We start from the raw sequence: 17,892 nt of genomic DNA on the forward strand, positions 1-17,892 counted from the left end.
AGAATTCCATTGCTAATGTAGTTTTAACTTTCTTTTGTAGATGGATTCTGATATTTCAAAGATAGGATATGTGCTGAGCATGCGATGTAAAGTACTACTATGACAACCACTCCCATCTAGGATGTTAGCCCAGGAGGTGAAGCTGAAGGCACTCATTGAGGCATGTAAGATGGTGCACCAATGCTTGTTTATTAGCCCTGGGTGCTCATCCACACAGGTGGCTTATTACACCTCTTTACAAACTACTACTTGTGCAAAGCTATTATGCAAGCGTATGAGTCTTTGTTGTTTCTATTGGATTCCATATAATTTTTGACCAGCTCTCAGGACCAACATGCTACGTATATACAGAGCTCCATTCAGTGGCACACAGAATACCTACGGCTCCACAGAAGAGAACCACAGGGCTTTATGGTGCAACAAACCAAATACTGCCACCAGGGTTGTAACTAAAGGCTCAGGGGCCCTGATGCAAAAGGTGAGCTGGGCCCCCCCTCTATCTGTATCTGTACCCGTACTCATACCTAAGCCATGCTGCACAGAGGCATAACTTGAAGCTTCTGGGCTCCAATACAAAACCTGTAACAGGGACCCCAACTATAATGCTTTATTCATAGTACTGGGCTCCCTATATGGAGAAGAGAGGCCTTATGGGCCCCCTAAGGCTCCTGGGCCCAGGTGCAAACGCATCCCCTGCACCCTCTATAGTTACGCCCCTGACTGCCACAATGGATGCATTTGTATGCATTGTTACCCCAAAACCTTTTGTAGTTTGTAAAAGCTCACCCCCAACAACAACAAAAAAAATAAGAATAAAAGCTATGCAATCCTGCAATAAACACAACACAGAGAATGTCAGATCAAATAATATGCTGGTGACTTTACCAGAAGAGAGATTAGTGCCGGCCTACAGCAAATAAATAACGGAAATAAACAAGTCATGCAATTTACAAAGCACCTTCGATCGATCAGTGAAGCTCAATGTATCCTGACCATGCAGTATCGCAGTCACTCCATCCACAAAGCAAGTGTTATATCAGCACAGCACTAACAGACTGTGCAGAGATGTAGAACCGAGCCTGTAGTGCAATTATAATGGTTACTGACCTTCCCTTAATCATTGGACATAGGCCCAACAGAGCCATGGGGTAACCTGCGATCCCATGTTAGGACATTGTGAAGACTTCTGATCGGATAAAGATAGTAGAGGACTTTAGAGTATGTTTGCATGCGGTAATTGCTTTAATAGGTCCTATCTGATAACACATTTTAGCAAGTCAGGTTAAGGCCCTTTTACACGCAGCAATTATCACTCAAAATTCGTTCAAATAGCCCAAAAATTGCGATAATCGTTTCATGAAAACGCAGGCATCGTGCACTTTTTGTTTGAGCGATGATTTTAAGCTTAACTTAAAATCCATCGTTCAGTCACTGAGAGATAAAGCAAACACATTCACACTAGCCGGGAGAGAACAATATAATCTGCCGGCAGCAGCGAGGAGAACAATGCAGCTGTTTACACAGCTGGGCGTCTGTTAAAACACACAATGGGCTCTGCAAACAGCTCTTGCAGGCCCTTTTACATACAAATAAAGATGATAAAGTGTTGATGCCCATTGTTGTTGTTGTCGTTGTTGTTGTTATCCGTTTAGTTGTTCACAATCCTCAGCGACTCTAGCTCTCACCATGTTTTCGGTTTTGCACTGCTTTCGGTTGTGTGATATCCGTGCCAATATTAGCCATTGTGTTCTTTGTCGGCCAGGTCTTCTTTTGCCACTGATCTGTCCAAGCATTATAGATTTTTCTAGCAACTCTGCTCGCATTACATGGGCAAAATACATGAGTCTGGCCATCTTCCCCTCCAGTGATGTATCGGGTCTTATACGATTCAGGACTTTGTTACTCTTGCTGTCCAGGGTTTATACAGCAGTTTTCACCAGCACTACAGCGCAAACGCAGCAATCCTTCTTTCATCTTTTTTCACAGTCCAGCTTTCCCATCCATACATGGCTATGGGGAAAATGGTGTTTTTTTAACCCCTTAATGATGCAGTCCTTTTTCTTTTTTTCCATTTTAGTTATTTCCTCCCCTCTTTTAAAAAAATCTCAGCTCCTATATTTATCCATCGACATCGCAGTATGAGGGCTTGTTTTTTGCAGGACGAGTTATATTTTTCAATAGTGCTATTGTACTTTATAATGTACTGAAAAACTTAAAAAATTCTAAGTGCACTAAGATGAAAAAAAAATGACATTCTGCCATCTTTCAGTGCGTCCTGTTTCTACGGCGCACAAACTGCAACAACAATGACCTGATAACTTTATTCTATGGGTCAGCACTAGAGATGAGCGAGCGTACTCGGAAAAGCACTACTCGCTGGAGTAATTTGCTTTATCCGAGTATCGCTGTGCTCGGGTCTGAAGATTCGGGTGCCGGCACGGAGCAGGGAGCTGCAGGGGAGAGCGGGGAGGAACGGAGGGGAGATCTTTCTCTCCCTCTCTCCCGCCCGCTCTCCCCTGCTCCCCGCTGCGACTCACCTGTCAGCAGCAGCGGCACCCGAATCTTCAGGGACGAGCACAGCGATACTCGGATAAAGCAAATTACTCGAGCGAGTAGTGCTTTTCCGAGAACGCTCGCTCATCTCTAGTCAGCACGATTACTACGATACCAAACTTGTATAGTTTTGTTTTTTTTATGTACTTCTTTTAGTTTTTTTCAAAGACATTTAATTTTTTTCAATAATTTTCTGCCGCCATCTTGTGCGCGCAATATCTTTTTTTTTTTTTCCTCAACGTAGTTGAGTGAGGGCTCATTTCTTGTGAGAAAGACAGCCCTGGGCCTTTCAGGAGGACCCCGGCTGCCATGAAAACCACACGTCTCCCTGTGAGGGGGCCGTGCGGGACCTCCGAACATCATAGAGGAGATTTAAATGCCCCTGTCAGAGTTGACAGCAGCATTTAAAGAGTTAGTAGCCGCGATCGGCCGTGCTGCTGATTGCAGCTATTGCCCGCGGGTGTCAGTTGTAATAAACAGCTGACACCCGCACTGTATGAAGAGAGGTCGCCCTGCAATCTCTCTTCATACATACCCCACACCTGCATGACGTAAATGTACATCATATAGCGGGAAGGGGTTAATTGCTATAGATCTCTAAATCTTTCAATTTTTCAGTCGGTTGAAAGATCTTTGCATGTAAAAGGGCCTTTCATTTCAATTACACGTTGGCAGTGAGCTTGTGATGGGATTTTCACACATTGTGGTTTGATATGACAGTTCTGTGTGAATACGCCCTCAGGTCTTATTCATTCTTTACTATATGATCAGAATTTCTCATCCCTTCTTTAAGCCAAAATTAGGAGTAGATCCTATACATAGAACAAATATAAAGATATATTCAGACCCAGGGGTCATGTTGCGTTTTTCTTTTACCCCGTTTGTTTCCTTTCAGGGATTTCGTCACAGCACTGTTTACAACAGCTGTCATGAATTCCCCAGAGCGGAGTTATAAAGCATGTTAAATAATTCTACGTGAACGCTCCCTAACTGAGGTTGGGGGTTCTGACGCTCTCTCAAACCAATGCTCAAGTCATGCTTCTCCTCAGCATCCTCTCCTCAGTGCAGCAGTCGCAGTACAGTATTTGCACACTTCTCTAGCACACCAAAACCCACTGAATTTTTACCTTTAATCTCCTTGCACTACTATCTCGAGAGGACGGGTCACAACTGTTTTCATCCCTTTTTTAGTGGCAGATCCCCTTCGTAATGCACAATAGTACTCATCAGTGTAAGGCAAAAGGCACATGGCTGTATTTTTGGGCTATTGTACTCTCTGCATATTTCACAGTCAGTATAAGGCCCCATAATGCTGTACACATGCATTGTTTTTCACACAGGCTATTCATCTGTGTAAAAGCAATCATGGCATGTCCTATTTCTGACCATTTTCACAGACAAGAATAGGACATGCAATGTCTGTGAATGTGCAGTGTCTGTGAATATTGGACAGCACACAGATGGGTGTCCATGTGCTGTCTGATGCAAGCGTGCCACTCACGTCAGAGCCGTGTACCTTGTGTGAAAGTACCTCTATAGTACTGAAAAATCACACATATTTTACTAAATCCCTGCAGAAAAAAAATGATGCACTTGTCTGGTTTTTTTTTGCATTGAGATTTATTTTTTATGCATTTAGAAGCATCATACTTGGCTTTGCAAGATCTCCAACATTCAAACTTCTGGCTGCAGAATGAGGGTGGGGGTTCCTAGCAGTAGATCAGCTGGTCTTTTTTATGAACATGCACAATCTCAGCTCCCCTTTCCTTCTCCTCTTTCAGAGGCTGTGTAGCATAACCACACCCACTCAATACTACACAGCTATCTCATCCTCTCTCTGAGTATCTGCTGGTCATTCCCCCATACTACAAGAGCAGAAAATTTATCTGTATGGAATTACAGCCCTTTGTAATTTTAGCTTTCTCTGCTCTCATCCACCATCTCTGGCACTGTCATACAGCCTTCTGCAATGGCTCATTAAAAGGCAATGAATGCACCTTCACAACAGGGGAGCAGGCTAGAGGAAGAGCTGTGAAACAACCTGTCCGTTTACGGTGACTAAAAGAATTTGGTAAGATTTCAGTCCTCTAGCCTGTAGTGCCTTAGAAAAATAATACAAGCATAGAAATCACAGAATCAGAAATTTTTAATGAAAACCAATTACAAAGTCTTCATGTCCAAAAACACTTTAATTTAAAAAAAGAGTGCAAATGTGTAACACATTAATTCAAAAACAAGTGCAAATGTGTACAAAGTCTTACAAACTAAGCTACACTAAAAAAAGCACAAGGAAATTATGTTTAACTTTGGTGGTTGCTTCTAATAGGGCTCCCCCTTGTGGTGAATTTGAAAATACAGCCAAATACATTACAAAAAAGGTTACATTTACATTACCAAGCTCTCATGCTGTGTACAAGTTATTTTATAATAATTTCCATTCATGTATTGTGTGCAGCTTGTTCTAGCTCTCGTGTGGTTTTATTAGAAACAGTTATACAAATATTTTCCTTTATAAATAAGAACATGCCTATTCACATTCAGAGGATGAAAACCCATCCAGATAACGTGCTGCTCACAAAGGTGCAACTCTCATCACAGGGTAATAGTTCTTATTTACAAACATCTACCTGCGTGAGTAGCAAATGATCTGGACAGGTTTACAGCTTCTCAATGTAATCATTTGTGGTTTTCCATTCAGTAAAAGGAAGCAGAGATCTTAAAATGCACAGAATATATTAGAAAGCTGTTTAACTTTTATTGTAAAATTAATAACCTTTACTGATAAAGAATGGAAAACTCCTTTAACCCCTTAATGACCGCCTATACGCTTTTTGACGGCCTGTATCGGTGGTCTATGTATGAAGAGAGATTATTACAGCTGACACCCACAGGCAATAGCTGCAATCAGCCGCGTGGCCGATCGCGGCTATTAACCCTTTAAAGTCCCCAAGGCTGCCTTAGCAGACTACCTATCAAGCCGTCCCCGTGCCTGTCAGATTGCAGTAGGATGTAATGCTATGGCATTACATCATACTGTAGGAGCTATCAAAGCATCGCTAGTTGTGGTCCCATAGGGGAGGGCTAAAAAAAAAAAAAGTAAAAATCAGATCAATAAAGTTTTACTAATTGTAAAAAAAAAAGTTGTAAAAAAGTAATAAAAAAATCATAAAACAAAAATACATATCTGATATCGCCATTTCTGTAAAAGTCCGATCTATCAAAGTAGCATGCTATTTACCACACATGGTAAAAGTCGCCAGAAATGCACTTTTTCAGTCTCCCTGTCTCCCAAAAAAATGCAATAAAAAGCGATCAAAAAGTCATATGCATTCCAATATGGTGCCGACTGAAACTACAGCATGTCTCGCAAAAAATGAGCCATCGCACAACTATGTCGACGAAAAATAAAAAAGTTATTGCGCGCAGAAGATGGCGGCAGAAAATAATAGAAAAAAAATTTAATGTCTTTGAAAAAAAAATAAAAGTAGTACAGAAAAAAAAACCCTATACAAGTTTGGTCTCGTAGTAATCGCACTGACCCATAGAATAAAGTTATCATGTCATTTTTGTTGCAGTTTGTGCGCCGTATAAACAAGACGCACTGAAACATGGCAGAATGTCGTTTTGTTTTTTTTTCATTTTACTCCACTTAGAATTTTTTCAGTACATTATATGGTATATTAAATAGCACCATTGAAAAATACAACTCGTCCCGCAAAAAACAAGCCCTCATACAGCGACGTCGATGGATAAATATAGGAGCTACGAAGTAGGGAGGAAAAAACGAAAATGGGAAGAAAAAAAAACGTCATTAAGGGGTTAAAGGGTTTCCAATGAAAAGCAGTTTTGTCTGCACTTATTAGGGTATGATCACACATTGCAGAGAATATCCGCTTGTGGGTTTCGATGCAGATTTCACTCATTGAATTGAAATGAATTCCGCAGTTAAAATCCTTGGCAGCAGGAGTCTCTTCTGCTAATTTTTTTCGTGCTGTAAGTGAATGGGGTTTCTTAAAACAATGTAGAGTACATTGATGGGGAATTTTGGCTAACATTACGCAGCTGTTCTGCTATGTGTGAACTCACCCTTATAGGATATTCCTTCAGTATGTAAATCTGATGCAATGATTTCAGACTCCATACTCAAGGTACCTTTGCACAGAGTGATTATTGCCCAAATAAATTACTGGAAAAAGCAAATTCGGCTAATAGCTGTCCCATGTAAAAGACTAATACTGAAAGTGTTGACCCATTAATAAATAATGTAGCAAAAATTATAGAGGGTGATGAGGAGAAAACAAATCTATTAAATATTTTTTTGTCCAGTTATTTCACATAGGAAAACAAAATGTCAGATGAGATGCAGAGTGATAAAGTAAACTCTCCACCAAACATCACCAGTTTAACCCAGGAAGAAGTGCAGAGCAGTCTTAAAAAGATTAAAATAGACAAATCGCCAGCTCTCGATGGTATATAGCTCTGGGTTTAAGGGAGTTAAATAATGTGATAGGCAAACCATTGTTTCTTATATTTAAGGACTCAATAGTGAAGGGGTCTGCTCCACTGGATTGGTGCATAGCCAATATGGTGCCGATATTCAAAAAGGGTAAAAAAAATTTAAAAAATGTGAACCATGGAAACTACAGGCCGGCAAGTCTTACATTTATTGTGGGTAAAATGTTTGAAGGGCTTCTAAGAGATGCTATGATGGAGTACCTCAAGGGAAATCGCTGTATAACTCTGTATCAGCTTGGGTTTATAAGAGATCGCTCCTGTCAAACCAATCTGATCAGCTTCTACGAGGAGGTAAGTTCTAGACTGGATCGGGGAGTCATTGGATCTTGTGTATCTGGACTTTATCAAAGCGTTTGCCAATGTGCCAATGGCAAACTGTGCCAATGTGTGTAAGTGGGTACATAACTAGTCAGTGATAGAAAGCAGAGGGTGGTTATAAATGGTACACACTCTGATTAAGTCACCGTTACTAGTGGGGGTAACACATGACTTGGTTTGGGGCTCTATTCTTTTTAATAAATTTATTAATGACCTGGTTGCACAGTAAAATATAAATACTTGCTGATGAAACAAAATTATGTACAGTAATTAACACATGAGAGGACACAAGGCGGTTGCTAGAGGATCTGGATAAGTTAGGGGCGTAGGGGTTTGATCAAAGACGGACAACTAAAGTAATAAATGGAATGGACGGACTACAATACCCAGAGAGGTTATCAAAATTGTGGTTTAGTTTAGAAAAAAGGTGACTGAAGGGCGATCTAATAACTATGTATTAATATATCAGTGGACAGTACAGAGATCTCTCCCATCATCTGTTTATACCCAGGACTGTGACTGTGCAGTGAGACTGTGGAACTCTCTGCCTGAGAATGTGGTGATGGCGAACTCGATAAGAGTTTAAGAGGGGCCTGAGCAGCTTTCTTGAGCACTATATGGTATCACTAATTACTTCAGAAGGGTTGTTGATCCAGGGATTATTTTGATTGTCAGATTGGAGTTGGGAAATAATTTTTTTTTCTCTTTAATGGGGAAAATTGGCTTCTACCTTATTGGGGTTCTTTTTTTTGCTTTCCTCTGGATCAACACTGGGGGGGTAATAGGCTAAACTGGATGGACATATGTTTTTTTTTTGGCCTAACATACTATGTTACTATGTCCACCTGCAGGGCACAGAGGGAGAAATTTATCACTTGTTGGAGTCGTTTGGTTTTAGATGACATAAAACCAAGTAAATATCGGCCCATGTAAAAAGGTAGTTGTTCATCTATTAACTGCCTGTTTACTGTAAATGGAGGTGGGGAGTCGGAAGAGAGATCCAGCATGTTCAGCCTCCATTCTCTGAACGACCATCATTCCTATGTGAAAGTGCAGGAGCAATAGGCGGTGGACATCTTTTGAGCGCTTATGAGTGTAAAGGTACCTTTACAATTGCAATGTGCTTCAGTAGTACCAACCGGGCAACCAAAAGCCTTATCTCCAAACTTGGCAATGTATAGAGGCAGCCCTAACTTGAAACCTTAGCCACAGAGATGAAATCGGATTGAATTAGTGGTTTTGCCGGTGACACTCAAACAGTTGATTGGTCAGGGTCCCATGCGGTGGACCCCAGTCGATCAACTATTGATGCCTTATCCTGAGGATAGGTCATGAATTTGAAGAGGAAAAAAAAACAACAGAAAACACCTTCTGCTGACCAATCAGTGCAGTCTGAGAAGCATCACAGCCATCTAAGATTACAGAAGACGGTGCCAGGGAACTGCCTGATCTATGATACGAGTGATACTTCACATTTTGTCCCAAGGTTGCAAGCATAATTATTTGAGGAGAAACTGTACCTTTAAACAGTGTTATTACTAAAATGTGGCTACTTTCCTTTGCCTTGTAATCAGGTTGGTATTATTTTCATTGGTTAGCCTTTAACAAGCATAGGTCTACTGCCCTCTGGGCCCGTAAGGCAGTATAAAGATTATGACTGAATGCATTAGTTATATGGGGTATGCAAGGAAACAAGAGGTTTGGATTATTAACTGAAGCCAATGAACGGAGGGGATCTATATTATGCAGTCAGCAAACAGATTCTTAAATGGGACAAGTAGAGAACTATATGTCACACTGGTCTGCAAGGGCCCAATTTAATGGGGTCATTTAGGGAAAAGTTAAAGGGGTTGTCCCGCGCCGAAACGGGGTTTTTTTTTTTCTTTTTTTCAATAGCCCCCCCATTCGGCGCGAGACAAACCCGATGCAGGGGTTAAACAAGAAAACCGCACAGTGCTTACCTGAATCCCCGCGCTCCGGTGACTTCTTACTTACCTGGTGAAGATGGCCGCCGGGATCTTCTCCCTCGGTGGACCGCAGGTCTTCTGTGCGGTCCATTGCCGATTCCAGCCTCCTGATTGGCTGGAATCGGCACGTGACGGGGCGGAGCTACAAGGAGCCGCTCTCCGGCACGAGCGGCCCCATTCAGAAAAGAAGAAGACCGGACTGCGCAAGCGCGTCTAATCGGGCGATTAGACGCTGAAAATTAGACGGCACCATGGAGACGGGGACGCTAGCAACGGAACAGGTAAGTGAATAACTTCTGATAACTTCTGTATGGCTCATAATTAATGCACAATGTACATTACAAAGTGCATTAATATGGCCATACAGAAGTGTATAGACCCACTTGCTTTCGCGGGACAACCCCTTTAAGGCCAAGAAGAGAACACTTTGATGTGCAGTCTATAAAGGGTTAGGTAGTTAATATATAATTCACGCTGTTCACATTCTGGGACATTCGCTCTAAAGGATGTACTTACATCAGTCGATTTTGTCACGATTTTCAAAACTGCCGTGTAACCAACTTTTTTTTGTCGGTTTGTGGAGGAGTTAGAGTGCTTTCACACATACCTGAAATTCCTTTCTTGCAGAAAAATCTGCACCAAAGTTTTAATATTGAACATAAGAATTTTAACGTCAATCCAAAAATCTGCATTAAAATCCACATTCAGGCCTCCCTCATACAGACGTTTTTGTTCAGCGCTGAGCTAAACGCTGTACAACACTCTCATTCATTTCAATGAGGCTACTCACACAAGCATCAAAGCGTAGGGTTTGCAACGCTACGCTTTGACAGCGTTGCATGTTCTGTCTTTGGTCCTGCGTTGCCCATTGAAATGAATGGGCAGCGGTTTCAGTGCTGCCGAAGACGCAGTACAACTTGGTACTGCGTTTTTGGAAGAGCTAAACACCTTAGCTACACTACCTGAGAAAAAAAAGGTCAGTTTTTTTATTTATTTTTTTGTTTTGTTTTCAGCATTAGATATGAGCAAGCGTACTCATCCGAGCTTGATGCTCGTTCGAGTATTAGGGTACTCGAGATGCTCGTTACTCGAGACGAGCACCACGCGGTGTTCGAGTCACTTCCATTTTCTTCCCAGAACATTTTGCGCCGTTTTCTGGCCAATAGAAACACAGGGAAGGCATTACAACTTCCTCCTGTGAAGTTCCAGCCCTATCCGACCCCCCTGCAGTGAGTGGCTGGGGAGATCAGGTGCCACCCGAGTATCTAAACTGGGGCTGGCCGCGGCTCGCCACAGATGCACGCTGAGAGACATCAGGGATAGTGCCGTCCTGCTGTAGCTGCTATAGGGAGAGTGTTAGGCTGTTATCTTCATCTTCAAGAACCCCAACGGTCCTTCTTAGGGCCACATCTGACCGTGTGCAGTACTGTTGAGACTGCTTTTAGCAGTTTTGCTAATTTTTTTTTTTTTTTGTATATCGGGCGTGCAGACCATAGAGTCCTCAGTCTGCAGTCATTTTACTGAGTATAGGGGCAGTACTGGTGAGGCAGGGACAGTGGTACAGGAAAAGAGATATACTGGCTATATAGGCAGTGGGCTTTTTCCCAAAAATTGGAAAAAAATACTATATTTGGGCTGCCTGTGACCGTCTTCAGTTTACTGTGTGTCTGCTGGGGGTAGTAGTCGCTCATTAATACCCAGCCTTGCGCATAATGTTTTCTGGCTGCACTGTGCTTTCAATAACCACAGTCATCCTCCAACAGGGAAATCCATATACAGGCTATATAGGCAGTGGGCTTTTCCCCAAAAATTGGAAAAAAATACTATATTTGGGCTGCCTGTGACCGTCTTCAGTTTACTGCGTGTCTGCTGGAGGTAGTAGTCGCTCATTATTACCCAGCCAAGCCTGTGACCGTGTACAGTTTACTGCGTGTCTGCTGGGGGTAGTAGTCGCTCATTATTACCCAGCTAAGCGTTACAGCAGGCTTGTGCATAATTGTTTCCTGGCTCTGCTGTGTCCGTTACATGATCGCCGTCATCCCGCCAGAGGGAAAGAGTATACATATATACGCTGCATACGGTGTCTGTCTGGTTTTTCACCTCACCATTTAAAAAAAATTGAAGCAAAATACTTAAGGCCTACCACTGGCCTTTGGCCACTTGACTGGTTCTTCGCTGTGAATTCCAGTAGCTCAGTCATACGCACCTAGGTCTCACTACAGGTTTGCGCATAATTGTTTCCTGGCTCTGCTGTGTCCGTTACATGATCGCCGTCATCCCGCCAGAGGGAAAGAGCATACATATATACGCTGCATATGATATGTTACTGGGGCCTGTCCAGACTGCTACTACTACTCAAATGGAACTAATACTGTGCTCCCCCTATACTGCTGCTAGTGATATGTTACTGGGGCCTGTCTAGACTGCTACTACTACTGAAATGGAACTAATACTGTGCTCCCCCTATACTGCTGCTAGTGATATGTTACTGGGGCCTGTCTAGATTGCAACTACCCTGTTTCCCTGAAAATAAGACATACCCTGAAAATAAGACATAGCATGATTTTCCAGAATTTTTGAGGATGCAAAATGATTTTTCAGGCTTTTTGAGGATGCTTGAAATATAAGCCCTTCTCCAAAATTAAGCCCTGCTAACAGTTAATTTAAAAAAGTCAATTTAAATAGTGTCCAGGCAGCTATACATGTAAAAAAGTTAAACCTTTTTGAACAAAAATTAATATAAGACACTGTCTTATTTTCGGGGAAACACGCTACTACTGAAATGGAACTAATACTGTGCTCCCCCTATACTGTTGCTTTAGAATTGTTACTGGGGCCTGTCTTGACTGCTACTATTACTGAAATGGGCGGTTGGGCAGCATGTTACCCAGGAGAAGTGGCAGCGGAGTGTCATGCAGGCAGTGATTGTGCTTTGTTGGAGGTAGTGTGGTGCTTAGCTAAGGTATGCCTTGCTAATGAGGGTTTTTCAGAAGTAAAAATTGTTGGGGGGGGGGGGCCACTCTTGCCGCTATTGTGGCTTAATAGTGGGACCTGGGAACTTGAGATGCAGCCCAACATGTAGCCCCTCGCCTGCCCTATCCGTTTCTGTGTCGTTCCCATCACTTTCTTGAATTTCCCAGATTTTCACAAATGAAAACCTTAGCGGAGCATAGGTCCCATACAAAAATGCTCGGGTCGCCCATTGACTTCAATGGGGTTCGTAATTCGAAATCAACCATCGAGCATCGCGGGAAGTTCGACTCGAGTAACGAGCACCCGAGCATTTTGGTGCTCGCTCATCTCTATTCAGCATCCTTTTTCAGCTGTGCTGAAAACACAGCCAAAATGCTGGCATAACGCATGCTGGTGCTGCTGAAACCAGGCTGAATCTGCAGTAAGCGCAGCATTGGAAACACTGCGTTTCTGCAAACACCCTGTGTGAGGGATGCCTTAGACATGTGGATTTTCACAGTGGAATATTCTGGTATGTATGAAAGCACTCTTAAACGGTTTACAACCTAATCTGACAAACACGGCATCACCCTTGATGTGAATGGGTGCTGGGCTGCAATACCACACAACCCATGAAAAAAAGCAGCCATGTTTTTCTAACTTTGGACAACCCCTTTAAGGTTGGGGGGAGGGGACTCCAGGCAATCCCTTACTGTGATTCATTTGGTGTAATACATGTGAAGTAAATACTTGATGGTCTTGTGGGTTTAGTTGATAGTAACTCATTATGTTCTTCCTTAGGCTTCTTTCCCATGAGCATATATCGGAAGGCAGATATATGCTACGTTAGTGCGGCCGTTCAGGCGGCACGGGTCCCAGCGCATATACGCTGAGACTACCATGCAGTCACCCCTTCTCCCTCTCTCCCCATCGCAGGCTCACCTCTCTTCTCCTCCCTGCTTGTTCTTTGCAATGGAAGGGGGTTGGATGGGGCAGAACTAAGCCCTAGCCCGCCTCCTCCCATTGATGGCTAGGGACACAGCCAGCAATGGGAGGAGGCGGGATGGGACGGTGCTTAGCTCTGCCCCCGTCTCACCCCTTCCAATTGCAAAGAACGAGCGGGGAGGAAAAGAGAGGTGAACCTGCACGGTGGGGGGTTGGGGGGAAAGCAAAGGGAGGGAGTTTACCAGCAACGCTGCTAAACTCCCTCCCACCTGTGGCCACTGCCATGGACTCCCACAGGAACCCATGCAGCGGCCGACGTATTCCGGGCCAAAAGATTCCAGGACTATCTTTTGGGCCCGATGTAAAAACACCCAACACTATATTGGGCGGTCAGCCGGGTGCTTTTTACGTCTCAGGAATATGGCCATGTGATCTGATACATTGGAATCCAATGCATCAGATCACAGCGTATATTGTCCGACCGTGAAAACAGCCAGCTGATATATACTCGTGGGAAAGAAGCCTAAGTGACAGTGTAAGGCATAGGAGATAGGTGGTGTGTTTCAGACGGTCTCAGTCTTGATTTGAGTTTAGATCAGCATTTCTCAACTCCATTCAAGCAGGTCATGTTTTCAGAATTGTCTTCATAGGTGATATAATTATTGTCACGTCCTCAGACATTGCTACAAGTGTCCTCTCTATAGGATATCTCAAATGAAACTACTAACGACCACTTGTCATTTAGTATGTGAGTGCTTCTGATGCTCTAGCTCCTGGTGACATCATCGCAGGTCATATATAAAACAAAGAGCCTGACCGAAAGAACAACAACAAAGGGCTCTTGGAAGGGGAGGACAAAAATAACAAAATGAGAATATAACTCAGCAGTCCTGACAGAAGACACCGACCTACTGTCACCACAAAGATCCGGTGGGCTGAAGGACCTGTGGTGACATCACTGCTGTGGGAGGAGCAATTGTGCAGTTTGGTAGAAAGTACGGTATACTGGATAAGCCGACAGCAGCCACCACGTCCTGTGATGTCACAGTCATGTGCTCACCTGTGTAGGTGGAGTCAGGGATCACATGGCCAGGGGCTACTCGCTGTATCCAGGAGTCTGCCGAGTTGGTGGTGTCTGGAAATCAGCATGGCTGTACGATGTAGTAGAGTTTTGTGTGTGATGTGTGGGGGATAATAATGGATGCACCATGTAGGACAGCTGTGTGGCACATTGCACCACCAGAAACACTGGTACTATAATTTCCTAATAATTACTAGTCATGATCTGTTGGGGTAGTTGAGGGCTGGAGTTGAGAAGTCCTAGCTTAGAGGAGAGTCACCTTTTAGGATAAAGATCGACGACTTTCTTTGCCTGATTTGCTAATTCATGCAGAGGTCCACAATCTGTTGGCCGGCCATCAGGATACATTGGCTCATAAGACAGTTGGAGGTATGATCAGGCAGGTCTCAGGATTGGAGCTCAGCACCAAGGTGGTGGTAGACATTCCTTACTATTTTGTTAGACTGGATTAGGCCACTGCCTATCCTGATTTAAGGCAGATCTGCAAGGACTGGAGTCAACTAATTCATATTGAAAAGGTATAAATACACATTTGTGGTTGATTTTTATTAGGTCTTTTCCCACTAGAATAAGTGATGGCATATTGCTAGGATATTACTCATCTACAGGAAACCAGCTGCTGAAAGCCTCACAATAATCTAATGATCCTGGGCAATCGCTAGGCAATAAACAATGTCCCATAGCTTCTTAGTTGTCCAGATCATTGAATACCCCACCAATCACTTTATGGAAAAGCAATGAAGGATCGTTTTAAAATTACATCATATATTAGGGTGAATTAAAAGATGAGGATGCCTCCATGTCTGTAACTTGATGAACTATTCAAGTGAGTGTGATTGGCTATGAACAATGGTTATATAGATGTCTTTAGTCTATGGCTGTATGCTTTTCTTTTTCAGTCAGCAATTTGAACCATGGATCGGAGACTAAAACAGAGGGCTCTCAACATTTCTGGAGAAAGAAGTGTGCACCTAAGGTAATCCAGAATCAGCTTAACGACGACTATGGGGACATCGAAACCTCTTCACCAACATCGCACATTTATAGTGAGGATTACAAATGGGAGAAACTGAAATTACAGGTCAGCCAAAGAATGGCCTTTTGGCACCATCAGTAACCAATAAGAACAGGCAATATGGTGATGCGTTGATTTGAAGCGACAGCCCCAGCACAGTTCAGGATGTTGCTAATGCACTGCATGTCTCATTCGGTTCTACACAAGCGTTGATTACATTTGAGCCAAGTGGGTTTCCAAGCAGTTGGCTATCTGAGACAGCAGATGGAAGTCTGTCAAGAGCTCCTGGATGGCTTTGAAGCAGACCTGTAGGACCCGGAGAGTAAAAGTCAATCCAAGGAATGATGCCATAGGGATTCTCCATTTCCCCCCAAAATTCAGCTATGTCAGATCAACACAAAAGGGGATGGCAACAGTGTTTTGAGACAAGCAGGGTGTTCATGTTCTAGCCGTTTAAGTTTTTGAATTTCATACGACAGAGGATGTTAATCATAAGCCCAAAGTTAAATAATCTGTCAAATAATGGATCAGGAAGTAAACTCTTCAAAATTTCTTCTTGTTGAAACCCAAGTATGAAATCTAATAAGTGTAAATTTATTGCATGTAATTGTGACTCGTGAACAGTTTCATGTACAGGAAACAGAAAATTGGTCACCTTTGCCTTGATCTATTAATCCCTTAAGGGTGCACTTTAAAAAAAAAATGTTTTACCTCCCTACTTTTAAAAATTCATGTCTATTATTTATCCATCAAGGTAGATGGCTGAGGGCTTCTTTCTTGCAGGATGAGTTTTAGCTTTCACTGGTACTATCTAATGTACCATATAAAGTAAAGAAGTCTTAAGTGAAGTGAAATGGGAAAAAACAAATTCTGTCAATTTAGGAGGGGTGGGGGGTGGGGGTGAGGGGTCTTCTTTCTGTGGTGTACACACTGCAGCAAAAATGACAAAACACTTTTCTGTGGGTCAATAAGAGTACAAAGATACCAAAACGTATATAATATTTTTTGCTGTACCACTTTTAAATTTAAAATATCTTTGGAAAAAAATACAATTTTCGGCCGCCATAACTATTTTTTCTGTTGACATAATTGTGGGAGTGCTCATTTTTTGCAGGATGTCCTAGTACTATAATGGGAATCCATATGACTTTTTGATCGCTTATTACAGGGTGACAGGGTGACAGGGTGACCAAAAAAAAAAAAAAAAGAACACACCACTCTGCTGTGTATTTGTTTCTGACCACTTTCACCATGCAGGCTAAATATTTCGTTATTTTGTTACATCTGACTTTTATGGACGGAGCAATAACAAATAGCTTGTTTTTTCATTTAGTTTTTTTATTATAAATATGGCAAAGGGGGTGTTAAATAATTTTAAAATGGATTTTTACTTTTTTTTCCTTTTCAGTCCCCATAGTGGACAAAAATTTGCGATAGTTTGATCGCTCCTGCAGTATGATGTAATACCATAATATTACATTATACCGTGATCTGAAAGACATGGCTTGATAGGCAATCTGCAATGGCAATCCTGGGGTCTTTCAGGATGCCCTGGCAACCGAACAACACCTCCACAATCTCATCACCGGGGCATTTAAAGGGTTGTTAACTGTGATCAGCGGCAGTGCTGATTGTAGCCATTAAGGGCAAATATTGGCTGTAAGAAACATTCGGCACCCACATTGTATAGAGTGGGATCAACCCCCAAGCTCACTTACATACTGTAAACGTACGTCCTGGAGCATTGAGGAATTAATAAAGTTGTTGCAATGGTGGAGACAATACTTTAAGTCCCCCTCATATATACAATTTATATTCCACATCCCTGGTCCTGTGAATACAGGACAGCCATTGCTGACCACTAATGAATCTCCTTGTCCGAGTCCGTAGGAAACCATAACCTGCTAGCAGCAATGTCCAGCAGATCAAAAAGATTTTTCAAACCATCAGTAGTTGCTGGGCGATTTAAAAAATATCCCACTGTTTTATATCTACAGATCCAATGCAGACCGATGTGTCGCTGTGGTAACAGATAAGCTAACCCTTTGTAGCGTGATGATAGTTATACTTGCTTGCATCATCAATACCTGGTAGGTAGGGAAAAAAAAAAAAAGAAAGTAGAATCAGACTACGAAGGGTTCACTGACTGTTACCATGCTGTTGCATCGGAGCAGCAAAGTGAAAGGAAAGTTTTAATCAAAACTATTTGTAAACTTGTTTCATTTTAGATGCATTGGTGCAATAATATATATGATTTATAATGTCAAGGACTGCTCCTACTGGGGGATATGTTTATATACAACTCCCGTATAGGTGAAGTAGAGATACACGGTGTATGTGCAAGTCTAGCCAATGTAGACTCCGTTCCTGAGCCTTCCAGGACCAACTTTATAAACTTTGAAACAAGCATTCTATGTGCTTTATTTATAGTAAACCTGGAGAGGATCTTCAACAAATTATTTTTTTGCCCTCCCCCTTTTTGCCACCATTAAAAGGAAAAAAAAAACATTAACAAAAAAAAAAAAGTGTTTTATTTGCGGTTGAAA

The sequence above is a fragment of the Eleutherodactylus coqui genome, chromosome 6 (assembly GCF_035609145.1).
Source record: "Eleutherodactylus coqui strain aEleCoq1 chromosome 6, aEleCoq1.hap1, whole genome shotgun sequence".
NCBI classification, from domain to species: Eukaryota; Metazoa; Chordata; class Amphibia; order Anura; family Eleutherodactylidae; genus Eleutherodactylus; species Eleutherodactylus coqui.